The sequence below is a fragment of the Vigna unguiculata genome, chromosome 9 (assembly GCF_037176805.1).
Source record: "Vigna unguiculata cultivar grain cowpea cultivar isolate G323 ecotype 2 chromosome 9, ASM3717680v1, whole genome shotgun sequence".
NCBI lineage: Eukaryota > Viridiplantae > Streptophyta > Magnoliopsida > Fabales > Fabaceae > Vigna > Vigna unguiculata.
The window spans coordinates 29,895,126-29,904,038 of record NC_140800.1 but is presented as its reverse complement, the minus strand read 5'-3'; the positions used below and the strand labels follow the sequence as shown (position 1 = coordinate 29,904,038).

At 45.2% G+C, this 8,913-nt stretch overlaps 1 pseudogene; it reads left to right on the top strand.

The window, feature by feature from the left end:
• The first annotated feature begins 3,936 nt into the window (after positions 1-3,936).
• On the top strand, positions 3,937-7,310 carry LOC146883876 (uncharacterized; annotated as a pseudogene).
• The last annotated feature ends 1,603 nt before the right edge of the window (positions 7,311-8,913 follow it).

Here is an 8,913-nt window from a genome sequence, read left to right as displayed (position 1 = left end):
CTCTTATAGAAAAGAATATCACCAAACAAAAATAAAATTTTTAATGAAAATGCCTTTTGGTGTCGTTTATCTACTACTAGTCAATTTGTTTCATCTGATTCCAACAAATCCCACATCCATCACCCCTATTTTCGTTATGCTCATCGATTATTAGCTCGTACATTGTTTGCTCGGGGTGATAGAACTGTTATTGTAAGGAAATCCGAGTTATTATTTATGTGGGGTATGGTCAATGATTTTCACTTAGATTCAGGTGCGTGGTTGGCTCGACAACCCACTAAGGTTGGGAAAGCATCCTTAAGAAACATAGCAATTGGTGGTTTGATCACGACTATTGCTCTACATTTTAATATTCCATTGAAGGATGATATGCTTGTCCACAATGACATGTTCGTTAAACGTGATGGTCAATATTGTTTGTTGATGAATTCTATAGAAGTCATGGCACCTTAACCTCTACCTAATCCTGAGTTTACTACGGTGTATGAGAGAGACATGTGGACGTTCTCGGCTTCTGATGCCCGCAATTCATCTCCTCCTCCACGTTTCCACCCTTTAGGGTGCCATCAAGTACTACGGATTCTCATGCTGAGGCGTTTGCTCGTATCCATCAGTCCCTTGCTGAGCTCCACTTGCAACAACAACGCCATTACAATGAGTTTGAGCAATTCCAGATAGTCAACTTCTCCATCAGCAACGTGTGGAACAATTGCTCCAAGACACTATGGCTTTGCTCCGCCACCACCATTAGTATTTTTATGAGTCTCTCCCTTACTTTCTTAGTTGTTTTGTTTATGTTAAGGACAACTTAAACATCTAAGCTTGGGAGGGTTAATTGCATGTTAGTTGTTGCATTTCATTTTGTTGTTGCATTTGCATATCATACACATTAATCTAAATCAAGTCTAAGTTTATTCAATTATATTTTGGGAAGCATATTGGATAATTGTTGGGGAACTCACACACTACACAAGAGGAGGGCTTGACACTTGACATGTAAGGAAGATATTTTTTGAGTGATACACTTAAAGAGATTATTTTTAGGTTTCTAAGCTGACATAATAGGTGAAATGGACATCCCTTTTAGACTGTTAGTTACTGGGAAAAGAGACACTCCTTTGAGACTGGGTGTGGTAAATGCAAAACATTTGAGTGGATGACCCATGCTTAGTTAGCATGTAAGTGTTTTCTAGGCTAGAAACCTAAGAAGATATCTTTTTGGAGAGAACTTTAAAAACAAAATCAAAGATTTTCCTCCTTAATGTCTCGTGCCTCTACTCATTGAATAAATTACACTTAGGAACCCAACAAATTTGGAATGTGTTTATCTAGAGTATTATTTAGTGAATTTAGATTTGAGATTAGATGCTAACTTATCATTCTATTTGCATTTACTATTTTTTGTCATTACATTTTCTTTTCTTGAGGACAAGCAAAAGTCTAAGATTGGGAGAATTTGATGAGCAGATAATATATAGGTACATTCATGCATTAGTTTAGGCTACTTATATTCATTTATGCATTATTGGACTAATTTCATCATGCATTATCTAGTTTCAAATTGTAAGGCCCATTTTTCGTGCTGCCCTTTTTCTTAAGGCTGCCCCTAACCATTGGGCCTTAGGAATGGCCCAGAGGGGGGAAAACAGACCTAAATCTGCCCAAACCCTAATCCTTGTGCGCATTTGCGTAAAACAGATTTCTGCATTCCTTGAGCTGCTGCTGCCGCCTCTGTTAGGGCTTTGCTATCCCCGTTACGTTGAGCTAGGAGGACCAGTTGTTCAAATTCATTAAGATAAACTCGTAGCTGTTGTGCTCGCTAATTCTGGGTTGGGAGTCTTGTACTAGCTTATTCCAGGTAAGGGAAGCTAGACTTCATGCTTTTGATTCACTGATTGGTGTGCTTTGGTCCTGTTTCGTGTTTTGGTGATAGTATGTTGTTTTTTATGGTGTGAAAATGCTTTGGGTGTTGTTGTGAGCGAGTCCCTGATCTAACATCTGTGGTACAATGGTGAGTACTGATATACTCGCCCAGGCGAGCTCATCTCGCCCAGGTGAGAATAAAGGGAACTCGCCCAGGTTTTTGCTCGAGCGCTCGCCTAGGCGAGGGGCTGTATTTTTGAGCGACAAACTGTCTCGCCCAGGCGAGACCGCCTCGCCTCAGCAAGAGTTCGCGAAACCTTCCAGGGGCATTGTCACAGCCTCGCCTAAGCGAGAGTTTGCAGCTTGAGCGAGAGCACTCCTCTCGCTTGAGCGAGGATTCCTAGTTTGAGCGAGACCTAGCTTGAGTTTTGGTTATGCTTCATTTCATGAATATTGTTGGTCGTTTAATGGGTTGGTTCATTGATTTATTATATAAAGGGGATGGATATGCATGTGCTATGTATGTTATGGGTGGGAGCTACTTAATTGGTGATGAGCTTGGCATGATATGTGATTGATGGTTGATCATGTATACTAAATGACATGTTAATGGTATGCATAGGAACTCCATGATTGGTTGATTATGTATGAGTAAGATTTATGTAGGACGTAATCCCATGACCCTTGTAGTAGGGCTCGTGGTGGTGCCTCATCATATGGACATAATTTCGTGGGCCTTTCTAAGGAGGAGTTCACGGTGGTGCCTTAGCTATTGGACTTAATTCCACGAACCTCGAGGTGAGGGTTCATAGTGGTTCCTTGAGAATAGGACGTAATTCCATGAGGGTAACGTGGTGGTGCCTCACGGGCAGGACGTAATTCCATGAAGACCACGTGGTGGTGCCTCTTGTAAGGGTGTAATTCCGCGAAGGCCTCGTGGTGACGCCTCACTGCTAGGACATAATTCCACTGCCACGTGGTGGTGCCTCATTGAGCGTATCCGTATAGTCAAGTCTTGTTGTTTTATATGGTTTGATACCTCATATGTGGATGTCTGCTATGTATGTTTGAATATGAACTGTTATGTTGAGTGTATGATATGATGACTTCTTCGCTAGCTTATCCTTTTGCTTGCTTGTGTGTTATGTGTGGTTTCCTCCTTTGCAATGATCATCAACCTAGTTGATGTGAGCAGATGTGAGAACTTCTGGCAGTGGTAATAAAAATGGAGATGCTGCGGTTTGATGAATCTTGGACGTCTATCGAGCTCACCTTGGGGAGCCATAACTTTTGGGAGTTTAGTAGTAGTAGTCCTCTCGCACTTGACGAGACCTTGTACTTTGTTTAGGCCTTGTGGAGCCTTTTCCCTTTTTGTTATTAATATGTTGGGTTACTGTGTACTTCATTTTCTAGTTTTCCGTACTCTCTGAATATTGTTATGTGTGGCATTTTATTTAAATTGATTTCATCCATTTAATTGGGACGTTACATTTATGGTATCAAAGCGGTCGTTTCGTAGGATCTATGGTCTAGTGTGTCTGCTTAGCTACCGTTGTGTCTTTTGCATTGCTAGCTAAGTTTCTCATCTAACCAAGTTGACTCTTGTTTTCCTGTGTGCCAGCGACATCGCACCTCCGCGTAGGACTTTTCAGTCATCTCAGGGCGACGCACCAGATATCGCTAGGGTGATAAAAGCTATGGTAGTCGCCTTAACTCAACAAAGCACTAATATGATGCGACAGCGTGAGGCGTCGATGCAGCGCCAGACAACATCTTTGGAGCAGCAACATATGGTGATGCAGCAGATGGAGGCTGCGAGGTTGGCCATTGAGGACGCCCACAGACAACATATGGAGGCCCTCCGCCAGTTGGAGGAGAATAGGGTAGCTACCCCTGTATTCGGTCCCGAGCCACGACCTGTAGCCAGGGAGTGGAGCCTTGAGGACTTTTTGAAAGACCACCTAGTGAAGTTTAGGGGCAAGACCAGTCCGGACGCAGCAGATCAGTGGTTGAAAGATCTGAAGAATATTTGATTCCAAGATGTGTCTCGAGGAGAGTAGACTGGCTTTCGCGATGTATATGCTCACCGGTGAGGCTGAGCATTGGTGGGTCAGTATGAAGTCCATGATGGAGGAGAGGCAGGAAGCAGTTACTTGGGAGGTCTTTAGGAGAAAATTTCTCTCTGAGTACTTCCTCGACAACGTCAAATATGCCAAAGAGGTGGAGTTCCTACAGTTGACCTAAGGGAACAAGTCTGTGGCTGAGTATGCGGAAAAGTTCAAGCATCTCAGTCGTTTTTATACCATGCCACTGGATAAAGAGTGGCGATGCAGGAAGTTCGAGAACGGCCTCCGCGGGGATCTTTGTTTGATTGTGGCCCCGCTGTCTATTAAGGATTTTACAGCCTTGGTGGAGAAGGCCAAAGTCATGGAGAAGATGAAGGTGGAAGTGGAAACTCAGCACCCTCACCAGTAGCGAGTGGGAGGACCATCTAGGTCCAGGCATAGGCACGAGGAGAGGAGGAAACCCTATACTAGGCCTCATTCCCAGCTTTAGGGGTCTAGGGAGTCTTCTTCCCATCAAAGCAGGATTCAATGCTACCAGTGTGGGGGACGACACAAGAGAAATGTTTGCCTCCAGCTTGCAGGCTTCAAGAGGTGTAACAATTGTGGCAAGGAAGGCCACTTCGGCAGAGATTGCCCCACTCTCATGAGGACAGCGACACGTCCCCCAACTCCAGCCCTAACTCAAAACCAGCGAAGGAGGAGAACCAACAGGCCTCAGGCATCGGGCAGAGTATACGCCATGACTGGAGCGGAGGCAGCGGGTTCAGGTAACCTTGTTATAGGTCATTGTTTGACAGTTGGGAAGACTTGTTGTCTGCTATATGACTATGGAGCGACACACTCATTTGTGTCAGATGTATGTGTGAAAAAGTTGAGTTTGTCGGTGTGTGAGCTGCAGTGTGAACTTATGGTGTCTACTCCGGCATCGGGTTTGGTCAGGGCGTCGTCCTTATGCGCTAGGTGTTCGGTGGAGGTAGAAGGACAGAGGTACAAAGTGAATTTGATCTGCCTACCTCTACAAGAGTTGGAAGTGATCTTGGGGATGGATTGGCTATCTGCCAATTGCATCCTTATAGATTGTCGAGAGAAAAGGTTTTTGTTTCCCAACTCAGAGGAGCCTGAGTTGTTATCATCCCAGGGAGTCGTGAGGGAGATTCAGTCGGGCGCGCAGTGCTTCATAATTTTCACTCATCTGCAACTGGATAAGGAGGAATGGACATCGGCCATACCAGTAGTACACGAGTTTGAGGATGTGTTTCCAGAGGAGGTACCGGGGTTACCACCTAGTAGAGAAGTAGAGTTCTCGATTGACTTGGTACCTAGAACCGAGCCAGTGTCGATGGCTCCATACCGGATGGCCCAGCAGAGTTAGTGGAGCTTAAGAAACAGATAGAGGAGTTGTTGAGGAAGAAATTTATCTGGCCCAGCACTTCACCTTGGGGAGCACCAGTGTTGTTGGTAAAGAAGAAGGATGAGAGTTTTGTGTGTGGACTACAGGCAACTGAATAAGATGACGATCAAGAATAAGTACCCCCTCCCTAGAATTGATGACTTGATGGATCAGTTGCACGGATCATCAGTGTTCTCGAAGATTGATTTGAGGTCGGGATACCATCAAATTCTAGTGAAGGCAGATGATGTACAGAAGACGGCCTTCACGTCTCGGTATGGACACTATGAGTAAGTGGTCATGCCTATTGGTGTGACCAATGCTCTGGTGGTGTTCATGGACTACATGAACCGGATCTTTGGACAATTCCTACATAAATTTTTCGTGGTGTTCATTGATGACATTCTTATCTACTCCAGAACTCAGGAGGAGCCCACCGAGCATCTGAGATTAGTGCTTGGTGTCTTGAGAGAGAAACAATTGTATGCCAAATTGTCCAAATGCGAGTTCTGGATGGACGAGGTACAATTCTTGGGCCACGTGATATCGGCACAGGGCATTGTGGTAGATCCAGCAAAGGTTGATGTAGTGGTTAAATGGGAAAGTCCCAAGTCAGCAACCAAAATCAGAAGCTTCGTGGGACTAGCTGGCTACTATAGGAGATTCATAAAGGGATTCTCCAAGATAGTGGCGCCTTTGACGCAACTCACACGGAAGGACCAACCTTTCACTTGGACAGATAAATGTGAGGAAAGCTTCCAAGAGCTTAAGCGGAGGTTGACGAGTGCCCCAATTCAAGTGATACCCGATGTTGGAAAACCCTTTGAGGTTTATTGTGATGCCTCTCACCTAGGGCTAGGTTGTGTCTTGATGTAGGAGAAGAAGGCAGTGGCCTACGCTTCGAGGCAACTAAAGTTGCATGAGAGAAATTACACAACACATGACTTGGAGTTGACGGCTATTGTGTTTGCCTTGAAGATCTGGAGGCACTACCTCTACGGTGCCCAATTCTGCGTATTCAGTGATCACAAAAGCCTTAAATATCTATTTGATCAGAAGGAACTGAACATAAGGCAGAGAAGATGAATGGAATTCTTGAAGGATTATGATTTTGAGCTTTTATATCATTTAGGGAAGGCGAATGTGGTAGTTGATGCTCTAAGTAGGAAGGCAGTGCATATCGCACACCTCATGATCAAGGAAGCGGAACTGTTGGAAAAGTTCAGAGACATGAAGTTGTAGGTGGAATTGGAATCAGAATTCATCAGATGTAGTAACCTGACTATATCTATTGACTTCTTGGGCTCAATTAGAGAAAGACAGTTGTTGGATGCTAGTCTAAACAGAGTTAGAGAGTAACTTGGATCAGAGGAGACAAGGGATTTCGCCTTGGGTAATGACGGCATCTTATGATTTCAGGGCAGAGTGTGTGTGCCTGACGATATTGAGGTGAAGAAGTTGATCCTAGAGGAAGGGCACAAAAGTCGTCTTAGTTTGCATCCGGGCATGACTAAGATGTACCGGGACCTCAAGGAAAATTTATGGTGGCAAGGCATGAAGAAGGAGGTGGCACAGTACGTGTCTACCTGTCTGACCTGTCAGAAGGCAAAGGTGGAGCATCAAAGGCCCGGTGGAATTATGCAGCCCTTAGAGATACCGGTGTGGAAATGGACAGCATCTCGATGGATTTTGTGACCCATTTGCCACGGACTTTTAGGGGACACGACACCATCTAGGTCATAGTGGATCGATTGACTAAGAGTGCTCACTTTTTGGCGATGAATCTGAGGATGTCGATGACTAAATTGGCTCAATTGTACATTAAGGAGATTGTAAGGCTACATGGAGTGCTCTCGAGCATCGTATCAGATAGGGATCCACGGTTTACTTCTCGGTTTTGGCAAACACTACAGGAGGCTTTGGGAAGCAAGCTCACGATGAGTTCAGCCTATCATCCTCAGACAAATGGTCAATATGAGAGGACAATCTAGTCACTTGAGGACTTGCTACAGACATGCATACTGGATCACTTGGGCGCTTGGGATGAAGTGTTACCATTGATTGAGTTCACTTACAACAATAGCTTCTATGCAAGCATTGGCATGACACCATATGAAGCTCTTTATGGTAGGAAATGTAGAACCCCTCTTTGTTGGTATCAAGATGGAGAAGCAGTGCTTGTTGGACCAGAATTGTTAGAGCAGACCATTGAGAAAGTGAGGATGGTGAGGGATAGGATGCAGGCCTCTCAGAGTAGGCAGAAGGCTTATGCAGACCGCAGGAGGAGACCCTAGGAGTTTACGGCGGGGGATCACGTGTTCTTGAGGTGAGCAAAACCACTAGTGTGGGAAGGGCTCTCCGCTCGAGAAAGCTTTCTCCTAAGTTTCTTGGCCCCTACCAGATCTCGAGGAGAATCAGGTCGGTGGCTTATGAGATTGCCTTGCCTCCTCAGTTGGCAAACCTCCATCCGGTATTTCACGTATCGCAGCTGAGGAAGTACGTCTTTGATCCATCTCATGTATTGGAAGCCGAGGATATTTAGATTAGGGAAGATCTTACTGTGGAGGTACCACTAGTTACCTTGGAGGAGAGTCGAGTTGAGGAACGTAGAGGAAAGCCGGTCAATCTCGTCAAAGTCATCTAGGATCGGAGGACTGGTGACTCCACTTGGGAGTTGGAAGAGGATATGAGGAAATCACACCGCCATCTTTTTACCTGGTAAGTTTTCATTTCCGAAGTCAAAAATTTTTTCTTGTTAGAGAGAATATAAAGCCCATTTTTCGTGCTGCCCTTTTTCTTAAGGCTGCCCCTAACCATTAGGCCTTAGGGCTGGCCCAGAGGGGGGGAAAACAGACCTAAATCTGCCCCAACCCTAATCCTTGTGCTCATTTGCGTAAAATAGATTATCGCATTCCTTGAGCTGCTGCTGCCGCCTCTGCTAGGGCTTTGCTCTCACTGTTACGTTGAGCTAGGAGGACTAGTTGTTCCAATTCATTAAGATAAACTCGTAGCTACTGTGCTCACTAATTCTGGGTTGGGAGTCTTGTACTAGCTTATTCCAGGTAAGGGAAGCTAGACTTCATGCTTTTGAATCACTGTTTGGTGTGCTTTGGTCCTGTTTCGTGTTTTGGTGATAGTATGTTGTTTTTGATGGTGTGAAAATGCGTTGGGTGTTGTTGTGAGCGAGTCCCTGATTGAACATTCATGGTACAGTGATGAGTACTGATATACTCGTCCAAGCGAGCTCATCTCGCCCATGCGAGAATTACGGGAACTCGCCCAGGTTTTTGCTCGAGCGCTCGCTTAGGCGAGGGGCTGTATTTTTGAGCGACGAACTGTCTTGCCCAGGCGAGACCGCCTCGCCTAAGCGAGAGTTCGCGAAACCTTCCAAGGGCATTGTCGCAGCCTCGCCTAAGCGAGAGTCTGCAGCTTGAGCGAGAGCAGTCCTCTCGCCTGAACGAGGACACCCAGTTTGAGCGAGACCTAGCATGAGTTTTGGCTATGCTTCATGTCATGAATATTGTTGGTTGTTTGATGGGCTGGTTCATTGATTTATTGTATAAAGGGGATGGATATGCATGTGCTATGTATGTT